The sequence below is a fragment of the Magnolia sinica genome, chromosome 19, assembly GCF_029962835.1.
Source record: "Magnolia sinica isolate HGM2019 chromosome 19, MsV1, whole genome shotgun sequence".
Taxonomy (NCBI): domain Eukaryota; kingdom Viridiplantae; phylum Streptophyta; class Magnoliopsida; order Magnoliales; family Magnoliaceae; genus Magnolia; species Magnolia sinica.
In genome coordinates this window covers 14,010,426-14,023,745 of record NC_080591.1, presented here as the reverse complement: position 1 = coordinate 14,023,745, position 13,320 = coordinate 14,010,426, and the positions used below count along the sequence as shown (strand labels likewise).

Below are 13,320 nucleotides of genomic sequence, written 5' to 3'. Positions count from 1 at the left end.
ATATTTTGTTATGATTTAAGTTGGACACCACACCGGAAAAATCTGTAATTCAACAAGACATGATTAGGGTCCATGGGTGAAAGTCCCTAAACCCCGATTGGTACCATTAGGAGTAACCAATGCCTAACCGGGTGGAAGAACAGAGCACTGGAATGCCGAAATACCAAAGTAGGTAGCGACCCCCATCGACGCGTGTCGATTGGTTGAGAGGTTTGACCTGACTTACTTATGGGCAAGTAAAGATAGGTTGTGTGTGACGAGTTCGTAAATTGTCCGCTATCGTTTTGCCAGGTAACTTATGACTTCTCGCTGTTAGACAGATAGTGAGGTTCAACACAAGTGGGTTAGACTAATTCGGCCCGTGAACTATGTAGTCCCACCTCTGTAGTTGACCACGATGGAAAAAGTCTATACAAGTGGGTAGCAATCATATGCGAGTCCCACCTCCGTTTCAAACCTTGGTGATGCAATTGGGAAATGTGGAAAGTTGTGGAAACGTTGAAAGAGGTATAGTAAATATGACATGGTTTATGTTTTGGTTTTGCCTTGATGTGCTCAGTTGTACACAGTAACATATGTTAAATATGATGAAAATTTGAGAAATGATATGTGTTTGTTGTCTTTACTTTCAGAAATCCTCTTTGTGGAGCCCCGCTTATGGGACTTAGTATGTATAGTTGGAAGTCCCAAAATTGGAGTTCTATGGAGGCTGTCAACCAAAATTTGGTGTATAGTAATCATGGATTACCAACACTAGATTTTGGGACGTGACATGGTTGGTAAGGTAAAGTTCTTACTATGAATCATCTAAGAAGACAGGTGATAATTATTGTTTAAATCAATGGAATAAATGAACGAAAAGAATAGAAGGAACAAACAAATAGCATATCAACAATTATGCTATCACTTTCAATTGGACAAAGTGACAATCTACTTCAATACGCTTGTTCCTCTCGTGGAAGGTTGACTATTAGCAATGTGATGAGGACATCACGTCACGTACACCCTTGCGTACGTATCAGAGGAGGAGGCAGGCTGCACTGATTTTCCTGTGGCTAGGCGAGTACCTGTGATCGTGCTGAAGACCCCATGTGCATGTGCGAGCATCTGGAACACCCAACACTGGGAAGATGCGCATGAACTGCTTTATCGAGTGATCCGGACTACTGGATTGGAGGGACATGACGATCGGGCCGTTGGATCGCATGGATCACATGATCGGGCCATTAATCATGGATCGTCCACATCAATTTTTTAGATTTTATCATCTTTTAGGATTTAGTTTTGATTATTTTATATTTGGATACCTTTGTGAGTGATTTAGTAGATTCTCTTTAGACTAGGGCCATTTTTATTAAAATTTCATAAGATAGGGTGTTTTTTTATGATTAATTAAACTTGTTGAAGCTATAAAAAGTGGGTGGGCGTGTGACACTCTCCCTCGTTAGGTTTTGTGATAACAATAATAAATAAAAATAAAAATAAAAATAAAAGAGAAAAGGCTATTGCTTTATTCTTCTTCCATCTTCATGCGATTTGAAGATACTTCCATGCGATTTCGAAGGGAGATTGGTACGAGGCTAATCTTCATCAACGGAGGTGCGAGGACTCCATCTATCCCCACACCACCATCTATTTTCCCATCCATCAAGGTATTGTCTTCAAGTTATTCGATTCTCACAACCTAAGCCTTTGTCTTCTCCTAAACCCCTTTCTTCCATTCTCGAAACCCTAACCCTAAATCTAAAATTCCTAACTTTCCTACTTTCCCAAATTACCCAACCATAAATTTACCCTAGGTTGTATTAGGTTTTCTACTTTGAAATAGACTATACCCTATGCTAATTGGATGTCCCTACATCCATTAGATCCTAGTTTCTTCTTATTTAATGATCTTGTGTGACAATGTTAGTGACTTAGGCTAGGATAATGAATGATGTTTTTTTGGTTTTCGTGGGATTCGTGATAATTATGGCAATGCTTGTGTTTTTTTAATTGTCTTAATTCTACTACTTGATTTTACATGTTCTTTGGTTCATGCATCGGTCCTGCATCACAATGTCAATGGCAACTTGATTGTCACAACAATAACACTTATAACCTTTTTAGAGTTGGCTTTGTGACTTGAGGACCTAGCTTGTTTTGAGTTACTCCAAGCACATGCACAAAACAAACACATTCATACACCTTTGAAGGAAGAGAAAATAAAACCAACTTAGGTTTTAAAATTTTCAATGGGAAATTAACATCAAGAATTGGAGTGGGCATCCTATTTCTACATGTAGTAGTGAGTATTGCTTCACCCCAATATATTTTAGGAGATTCCATACTCGAGATAAATTTTTTTTTTTTGAAGATTCATACCTGAGATGATATACCTAATAACCTTTAAAAGATGATGGTTATTTCTCTTAGCCATCCCGTTTTGTCGAGGGGTATAAAGACATGACTTGCGATTTTATACTATTTTCTAGAAGGTATCTGTGTAGATCACGAGGTAGATGCTAATGAGCATTCTCAGACCTAACAACCTTTATTTTTACCCAAAATTTAGTCTATACCAAACATGTTCTTAATGGATGGAACCTCATCTCTCCTTTCATAAGATATCCAGTAAAATGTGAGCAATCATCAATAAAAGAGATAATATTTTACTGAAGGTCCCACACATCAAAGTGGATAAGAGAGAAACAACTAGAGCTCTATTTTATTGGAAACAAAAAATAATAATAATAAAATAATTCCCTATAATGTGTAAAAAAAAACTAACATGTTTCATATTGAGAATTCAAATCTCTAACAAATTTGTTTGGAAAAAGGAACTGAAGCGAGAGGGAATAACACGAAAGAGTATGTTATAGATGTTCATCCTCATTGACATTAGATGACTCATGAATAAAAGTAGACGAGCCATTTTGGTCTTCAACAAATGTTGTCTTCATGACCATTGCCAATATGCTTCCTAGTTCTTATATTGTCAATAACATAGTAAGATGAAAAGAATGGGGCAATGCAAGCCAACCTCCTTGTGAGAGAACTAATAGGCAAAAAATTGGATGGAAAGCACCAAATAGGAACATTAGATGGTAAAGATAAAGATGGAGAAAGTTAGTACCTTCCCTTACTAATGGAATTAGAGGATGATCCATCTGCTAATCTTCTACCACTAAAGATGGAGGATTAAGAAACGAAACCATCCTTCTTTCTTGTCAAATGATCAGAGGGACCCCCAGGGTGGTTGGTTGATAAGGTAAGGTTCTTACTTTGAATCATCTTAGAAGGGAACGTGTAATAATCATTATTTAATCCATGATATAAGAGAAGAAAAGGAATGGTAGGAAGAAGAAAGAGAAGGAAAAGAGAGCTTAACATCTCTCTCTTAACATCTTATGTCATGTTAACCCTAAACAAAACTTAATAAAAAATATGGTACACCACAGGAGTATTGAAGTGATTTCCAAATCTCAAGGGCCTTTTGTGGAAGGAAGATAGATAGTGGACAATGCTTTAATTGCTCATGAGTTTATTGACTCTTGCAATAAGAAAAGTAAGAACGAGTTATTTGTAAGCTAGATATTGAGGCATATGCTCATGTAGATTGGGATTTTCTTGGTTATATGTTGGGCTGGATGGGTTGCAGAGAGAAAAAGGAGGTTTTGAATATAAACTTGTGTTAGATCGGAAAAATATTCGGTTTTGGTTTATGGTTCTTCGAAAGTTTTTTTATTTATTTTTATTTTTTTTTACAGCTCCCTGAGGATTGTGGGAGGGGGATCCATTATCCCCATACTTATTTGTTGTAGTTATGGAGGCGCTTGGTAGGATGATTGAGCAAGGTGTGGCATTGAACTTGATGAATGGTTTTTGGGTAGATAATTCAAACTTTCAGATTTCTCACCTTTAGTATGCAGATGATACCTTGTTACTTTGTAAGGTGGATGAGTGGAAAGTGGACAACTTTTGGATGATCATTTCATGTTTGAGGTAGCCTTGGGTCTTAAAGTCAATATTAAAAAGAGTGAGCTTTTGCGGGTGGGGCTTTCTAAAGAAGAGGTTGATGGCTTTGTGTCTCTTTTCGGTTGTGGGGGGTTCTTTTCCTTCTTCTTACCTTGGCCTTCCCTTATGTATTGGGAAGCCGGTCAAACATCTATGGGATCGAGTGATTGAGAGATTTGAAAGAAAATTGTCATCTTGAAAGGGAAGGTATCTCTCGTTGGGTGGTAGATTAACTTTGATCAAGTCATCTATGTCTAATATGCTAGTTTATTTTATGTTTACTTTCAAATGTCCAAATCAGTTATTGCCAAGTTAGAAAAATTAAGGCGAGATTTTTTATGGAATGGGCAGATGCTTCAAGTCATAAATTCCATCTTGTGAAGTGGGATGAAGTCCGCAAGCCATTGGATAAGGGGGGTGTAGGTTTAAAGAGTATGGAGGTTATGAATGCAGGATTATTAGGTAAATGGTTTTGGAGGTTTGGAGCTGAGGAAGGGAGTTTTTGGAGAGAAGTGATGGCTAAAAAATATGGGGTTAAGGGTGGGCGTAGATGTACAAAGTCGTCTTCATTGTATAGGGCTTCTTTTCTTTGGAGGTTGGTGATGTCTTTGAAAAAAAAGGTTTGGGAGGGGGTGGGTTTTACTTTAGGCAATGGCAAGAAGATAAGATTTTGGGAGGATGTTTGGGTTGGAAACCAGAAATTGAGTCAAGTGTTTCCTCGGTTGGTTCATATTTCAGTTGAGCAAAATATCATGGTTGATCATTGTTTTTCTGTAATCGGTGCAGATTTAATTTGTGCTCCCTGTAGAAGAAATTTGTGTGATGTTAAGGTGGAAGATTTTATCAGATTACTGGAATTGCTTTTAGGCGTCCATCCTTTTATTGAAGAATCAGATTCGATGTTGTGGTTAAAAGAAAATTCGGGATTATTTTTGATAAAATCCTTTTATTTGATGTTTGATGATGGATAGGGTGAGGTGGTTGCTTCTCACACAGGTTATGTCTGGTGTTATGGCACTCATTTAAAGGTGGCAATTTTGGCTTGGCTCGTGGGAAGCAACGAGGTTCTTACAGTCGATAATTTGCCAAAGTGGCAAATGATAATTCCGAACATTTATCTCATGTGTTACAAAAATGAGGAAGTTCTTAATCATATCTTCATCCATTGTGCTTTTGCCTTTCATATTTGCTACAGGTTCTTTTTACTGTTTGGGGTGGATAGGGTGATCCCTTTTTCCATCAAACAAGTTTTTTTAGCTTGGTATGGAGGGCGCAAAGAGAAGATTGGAAAGCGTATATGGCATCTTTGTTTTCTAGCTGGGTTATGATGTATCTGGTTGGAAAGAAATAACCGTTGTTTCACAAATAGAAATGGGCACATTTCAGAAATTTTTAATAGGGTGAAATTGTTTGTTATGGAATGGACGAATGGTTCTAACATTTTAGGCATAGATCAGTTCCCTGTTTTGTGGCTTGAGTTGTAATTTTATTTGTATTTTTCATTTCTTTGTATTCTTTGGCCTTTGGCCTTTCTCAATATCATGTTCATCATTTCAAAAAAAAAAAAAAAACTGGGGGTGGGGGCACGTTCTGCACTTTGTTCTAGTTTTGATAGCTAATCTGGCTTAGATGGACCCTCCATATATAAATATGCATGTGTACATCCTAGCTAAGCTGTGTTTAGAGTGTTAGACAGTTTTGGACCTGCACACATAGATTGTGTGAACGAGTTTTCAATGCATACATGTTTACATGCACTTGCGTATGCAAATACACACGCAACACATATCTTTGCGTGCAGATACCATCACCTATGTATGTATATAGCCTCTGCACATAAGAAATTACATGCATGCATATGCCTCTACACAAGAAATTACATGCATGCATATGCCTCTAAACATAAGAAATTACATGTATGCATATGCATGTGCATAGTCATGAAAATAAAGGAATTTATACTATAATATTGTTGAAAGTATAAGGACAAAATTTATGTTGCGTGTGGTGATAGAGGAAAGCTAACATCATTCAAACACTTAATTGACCAAAAATACCCCTGTTATTAGACAACAAAAGGAAATTAAAAACAAAGACGGGCCATTTCTTTTTGCTCCCCTACTGCACCACAGCCACTGTCTCTGATCCTGTACCACTGCCACCCTCTCTGCTACACTTCTCCATCACAACCAATGCCATTAGAGCCACCCTACTCCTCACCATTCCTTGATGATTTTCCAAGCAATGTTGTGGAACTTTGCAAAGAGTGGGACTTTTCTTTCTAGCTTTCAGATGCTAAGGTAACCCACATATATCCAAATTTGTCCTGTTGGTTTGTTCTCTTAAAAATCAGCTTGTTTTTTGGTGAATAGAACATAGGCATGAGATGCTGCTAACAGTCTAAGTGCAGGCAAGAACACCAGCAGTCCTGTAACATATGACACCTTAAGTATTTGTGCATTAAATGGTTAATATATCATTCCTGTAACATCTTGAACGACCATAGATTTTGGATGACTTCTTATTATTATATCCAATGCCTTTAAACCTTTCTCCAATGATGGGATAGCAACATCAAAGGAGTGTCTCACTTACTGAAGAATGGGAATGTAGCATAGTTCTAGAACTCCATGGGTCAACTCGACTCGGCCAGATTTCAAGCCGAGTTTAATGGAAACTTCCTGACTACCCTGACTCAGTCGAGTCTCAATAAGACTCATGGAGTTGGCTCAAAAACTTGTCTGACTAAATGCCACTCGACATGACTTGGCCGAGTCACTCAGCAGCCAGACTATCATTCTAATAATAGAAAAAAGTCAAAAGGCATGGAGATCAAGCCCACAACCACAGGTGAGCGTCAAACCATGCTCTACCAACACAGGAACATTGTGAATCTATTTGGTTTGCTCATTTAAATGCTTGCCCCTGTTTTAAATACTTGTTATTAACTTAAACATCACTTAGTGAATTTTATTGAGTCGAGTCAAATAAAGATTCAGTCATGTCTTCGAATCTACCTGACCTGGCTGGATATCGAGTTTTCCAGCTTTTGAACTATGTAGTCCAACAAATATAGGAAAATTGCTACACGAGGTGCCTTCTGTTGAATGCTTGATGATAGAATAGAATGATAAACTTTAACTGATGTTGTATCTTTTATACTGTCAATTTATGAATTATCATGCACTGATGCATCAGGACACATACCCATTCTAGTAGGGCCCATGATTTGGTGGTTTGGATTTTAGACTATTTACATGATGGGTCTCACAATGGGTGGGGATACCCAAAAATATTCCATATTGGAAGATCCTAGCCACTAGCATTTGGCCCTTTTTCTCCTGATTGTTGCTGCGTTGTTTCTTAGCTATCTGTAATCCGCTAATCATGGGGCATCTTCGAATCTGTGTGACTTTTGCGGAATCCACATTCCCAGGGAGGCCCATCAGATCAATAACTTGGAATGTCAAACCATGGGCCCCACTTGCAGAGACTTGCAGATCAGGACACCGTAAACTTCCTTATGCATCAGGAATCTATAATTCCTCTTCAATATGCTACTCCAACATGCCATCCCAGAACTACCATCTAAGCCATGCATTCCATCCTAAAAGTCTTTTTCATCATCTATTCTATTCCTTGTATCATTTAATATAGGTATGGTATTGGTTTTTCTAACTGTCCAAGATTAAATTTCCATGCATATGATAAGTAGGATCGTTGTCTTGATGTCATGTTTGGAGTTGGCCTATTCAGGAGGTAAACATAGATTGAATGGTCTGAATTAATTATGGGGCACAGTCACAGTGCAGTAGATTGTGTTATTATTCCTCAAAGGGACAATCTATATTGAATCAGGAACATCCAATGGATGGACTGCCTCTTGAATGGACCATAAACCCAAATACCACATAAACTGTTGAATCAACATTTAGAAGTTTATTGACTTCTAATGGGTGTACATTTTGGACAAAGCCTTATCAATGAGAAGAACTATACATTGGACGGTCCAGATGAATGAACATATGGCCCAATGAATCATCAACATGGTGTATTTATTTATCTCTTATTCGATCACACAACTGTGGTTACTACTATTCACACTTCCTTCTCTCTTTTAATGAAGCTGCGGGAGTACGTGGACGGCACCGAGGATTATATAAACATCATGTTGGATGACAAACAGAATCAGCTGCTGCAGATGGGAGTGATGATCAGTACAGCCATCGTGGTACTAACCTTGGCCGTTATTACGATGGCCGTATTGAGCATTAACATCCATATCAAAATATTTGACTCTACACAACCACAATTCCTCGAGATGGCCTTTGGGACTGTAGGCTGCTGTGTTGTTCTATACATCATAGCCATTGGATTGGGAAAGAAAACAGGATTGTTGGGATGATGCAAATGCTCCTGGTGGGCCAGAGGTGAATCTTTCTTGCTTTGTTCGTTTGTTCTCTGATTGGATGTGGGACTAAGAGACTTTGATGATGTGTCAAAAAAACATTGATGCTTTGTTAAATATACTAAAATCCACTGTTTACCTTCAGCAAACAAGGCATTGTTAAAAAATAAAGGGTCAGGATTGCATCATGAGGTATGAGCCATCAACTTATGCCCACTGGATGAACGATCCAAATCGCCAAGGGTCTCCCATGTACATTTGAGATCCAAGAACTGCAATTAGTGATCCAAAATCACAATGGTCTTCAATCGTACAGTGGTCCATCGATATACAAATTGTGTGGCCCGCTTCAGGTGGGTTAATCGACAAACAGTTACATTGATATGATTATCTAAATGGCTGATCGGGTAACATCTAACAGATGGTTTGCAAGACCCGAGGCTCCGAAATCTGGTTTGTACACTGAATAGTTGTTGACTATAGGTCCATTGGCCCCGTGAATGTTTTGACTTGATCATAATGTTGTTCTATTATCGAGCCACAAGCTGTATTTCAACCCGATGTCCAAATATTAAGATACGGACTTAAAATTAAACAATCTGAGAAATGACAATTATGTCCTTATTTTATCTGGCGGATTCCCACCATTGAGTTTTCAAAATCTGTTAGGTCTGAGAGCCTAACCGTTGTAACCGTAGTCGAGTTATGGAATTAATAGTGAAAACGACACGTCAATACGACACCCGGATTGTAAGTTATGTATAGAGATGCACATGTATATTTTGAAAAAATATACTCAAATGACCTCGATGTTTTTAAACTCCTTAGAATACGTTAGTTCAAATTACTTAAATAACATTGTTATATTACTATTATAAGTTTAAACTTTTCAAAAATCATCACAAAACATCCCATAACTCTCCTTTTTAGACAAAAGCTAATTTCAAATCATTTTGTAACGCCTTGAAAATCGGGTGTCGAGTAAAAGTCCAACTCCCGAGTTCCAATGCATCACTTATGCAACATATTTGATGATGATTAAATGTTGTCTGTATTAGTGCATTAATCATGAGTGTGATTATACCAAAACAGTAATTCATACTCCAGATCAATTCATATAACGCAAGCGAAAGACTGGAAAATGTAAGTAGACGTGTATGAACCAAAAAGATCACGATCGGTCTCCAGAGTATGAATACATCACTGAGTCATCATATACATATAATAGTTCAAAATAGTTCAACTACAAAATAAACCTTGTAGCCCCCTCGATCCGGGTGGCATAAGCGAAACCACCGGAGAATTGTATATATGAGAACTCATCCTGATCATCATAATAATCGGGCTCCGCTTCCTGAGTCGCATCGTCATCTGCAACTAAGACAGAGTCTAGTGGGTGTTCGGAATACCGTCCCATAATGTGGGAGTGAGTGATCAACTCAGTGGAACAATAAAGCAAAGGTTAACATGTTCTCAATTCTGTCAAGCAGTAATGATAAAGCGATACAATCAAACATCCCTAAGTACTCTGATTAATGCAAGGATGGAATGTAAGCATGATGCATGCCCTCGCCTACACTCCCTCGTGCGACACCATCTTACAGTCGCGGCATGCTTTCTTCCCTCTGTGCTCTTCAACACGAGGCATATGCAGTGCAATGACATGAGCGTGATTACTGAGTTATTATTAGTCTTTTTCATACAACAGGATTGGGAAGCTAAGGTACTTCTCTTATATTAATTCTCAAACAATGATCCATTTTAGGGTCGTCAATCTTAGTAAATTTCATACGATATTACGGTTCTAGGTCGCTGCAAAGGGCTCGTCACCTTATCAGTGCAGGCCTAGTGTACTCCTGTTGCTACGTAAGGGCTCGTCGCCTCTACGCAGTCTTAGTGTACGCTCGAGGTCACTATAAAGGGCTCGTCACCTTATCAGTGTAGGCCGACAGCTCGAATACAGTGTCCCATACCACCGTATTCGGCTCACGAGTCTGGGTTGCTCACTGGTCACTACGGGGAGGCTCGTCACCCTAGCGTAGGCCGACAGCTTGACCACGGTGTCCCATACCACCATGCCCGGCTCATGAGTCTTAGCGGATCGAGATACCAAAGTTTAAAAGGGTTTTCATTGGTGAGTTTGGTACCTTAGATTCAAGCAGTAGTGTCCATACATGGTGAATATACATCAGGTCAATCGGGTTACTTGACGAGCTCGATTAGTACGAGCGCACGTTGAGTTGATTGATATGAAGTGCGTAAGCACTCCATATGGCCTAACCACTGCCGACATCCCAAGTACGGGTCGAATTCATCAATCACGTCCTATGTGGTGAGAACAACCTCAGCCACCAAATCAGAGCCTATTACTGATTACCTGGACTATTTCGTAGTCCCAAACACATTCAATTATAACAGATAATCATACAAGCAAATCGGAACAGTAATGAATCAACAATTCCATTCATACAAGCATGTGAGCATTTGATGGATTTCAACTTAAACATGAATTCACACATAAGCAGTGTCTAAGTAAAACAGTCAAAGAATGTAAGTTACATGGAGGAAATCATACACATCGTTAAGGTAGTTGAGAATCTCTTCTCAACCCCCATATAAAGTACAATATATTACACACTTGTTCATTCAGACATTTCTACAAACACTTAGACTACATATTCCAACATACATGATGTATGTTGGTGATAGCACATATTAGGACAAATCATTTCGCCAAGGAGTTGTTACACATACAACTAGCATAAACACACGACAATTAATCATGGCAAACACATGTTCAAATTTCATACATATACAATACTTTCTACATATACATGGAATACACTAAACTCAATATAGTTCATATATATCAGAAACGCGATACAGACATCGCATTTGGCATGTGAAATTGCACCCACATCAGTAATAAACCATTAACTGACATTGAAAGCTTTGAAAACCATAACTTATACATTTATAGTTCGCACCTTTCGCCGGTAGACTTGTAACGAACTCAGTTTTAAAGCTAAGTCTTTGTCTACGGCAGATTGGCAACCTATAACATAAACTAGGTTAGATATTTCATAACTTACACTATATGAAACCCTAAAACAGATTAGGGTTAGGTTTTCTTACCCAATAGTGGAATGGAATTCGCCGGAATAACGATCTAGTAGCGATGAATAAGCACGGGAAGAGGCAGGGTAGAATACCAGGAATCTTCTCTAAGTTCTCTCTCACTTTCTCTCTCTTTACTCTCTTCTCTCTCTTAGGGTTTTTCTCAAATTCGTATGGAGTAAATGAGAGAGGGTTTAAGGTCCTTATATAAGCCCAGGTTTGATGGGAATGGCCCCATGGCCAAAGTATACTTAGGTTATATCTAAATATGGGTTGTTCCAGTCCAACGGAGCACTTCTGGTGGCCCATTTTTCACGTGCGGTTGGACTTAAGCTCCCTGACCATGGATCTAGGTCAGGCTAAGTTTTCGTACCAATCGGATTTACAGATCAACCGTGGCGGACTCGTTTCAGTTCAGCGGTCACAGTCACTCGATCAGGGCCACAAGTACATCGACATATGTGGGACATTTCTCTTGATCCGAGGATATATTTAGGTCAGATTCTGACGTTCTGAATTCTTATATTTGGCCCGCAAGCAACACGATTCAGATTACTCAAATTTGGATTTTATTTCTAAATATTTTCACGTTTCTCACACTCTTCGCTCCGGGCTCAAGTTGTGTAGTTCTAGACACAATTAAAACTTAATTTTCGAGGGAGTTGTCAAGTCCAGTAATGCGGTCATATCCGTATAGTTTCGGGGTAATCGGACTTTCGATGTGCGGTCAAGGTCCGATACGAAGTTTCGGTGTGCTCCCGAGAGTAACTGGGTTTAAGAATGGATTCTAGATTTCAGGGTAATATAGCGTCAATGATTCTGTACGTTTTGGGTCTTACAGATCATATTTAAAGTGATTAGTGCTAATTTCATAAGCACTCTAGTTTAGCACTTGCTACTATTAACCTAATTTCTAAAGGATTTGGTCCTGGGTAATTTCTGCCTGAGGTGATACTCGGGTCCTTGTACGGATTTTTCCGAGATGTTACACATTTTTAAGTCCAAACATATGAAAACCCTTTAGCAACATTCCATTTTCCAGCACTCTTTCTTGTTGAGTGTGAAGTTGAGAAGAAGAAAAAGAAAAAAAGGAAATAGAAGCTGAGGTTGGGAGCTAATCCTCTGATAGTTACAGGTGAGTGCATAGATTAGGAGGACGCATATGTGTACGTGGGGTTTCCTTCAAAATCCTTTTGCTGGATTTTCATTTAGAGTTAGAAAATTGCTGGATTTTTTGTTTTAGGGTTAGGTTTTTGCTGGCTTTTCATTTAGGGTTAATAGATTGCTGGAATTTCTGTTTTACGGTTAGATAATTGTTGGATTTTCTGTTTTAGGGTTAGGTTTTTGCTGGCTTTTCATTTAGGGTTAATAGATTGCTGGAATTTCTGTTTTACGGTTAGATAATTGATGGATTTTCTATTTTAAGGTTAGGTTTTGCTGAATTTTCTGATTTCGAATTAGGTATTGCTGAATTTTCTTGAAAGCCCTATAAAAGATGAGATTTCTGATTTAGGGTTAGGTTCTTGCTGGAATTTCTGATGGAGTTGGTTAATTTGTTGCTGGATTTTCTTTTAAAGCCTTAAGCATACTAGCTTTTCTGATTTAAATTCGTTAGGTTATTGCTAGATTCTCTTACGGGTATGGCTGGATTTTCTGAGTTAGGTAATTAGGTTATTAATGGAAGATTAGATGATAGAGATGATTTAGTTTTGTTTAAAGTCATACGTATTTCTAACAGTTTCTCTCTTTGTCCCTTACAATGTCCGCCCGCTACCTGTTTGACAAAATGTTTAAAAGAA

General features: G+C 38.4%; 1 protein-coding gene across 1 annotated transcript in view; it reads left to right on the top strand.

The window, feature by feature from the left end:
* LOC131234731 (magnesium transporter MRS2-F-like) overlaps nucleotides 1–8,531 on the top strand; it is a 63,199-nt gene extending 54,668 nt beyond the window's left edge. Inside the window, exon 5 of the transcript XR_009165762.1 lies at nucleotides 8,123–8,531. The gene's annotated coding sequence lies outside the window, so the exon portion shown is untranslated. The remainder of the gene's footprint in view (nucleotides 1–8,122) is intronic.
* The last annotated feature ends 4,789 nt before the right edge of the window (nucleotides 8,532–13,320 follow it).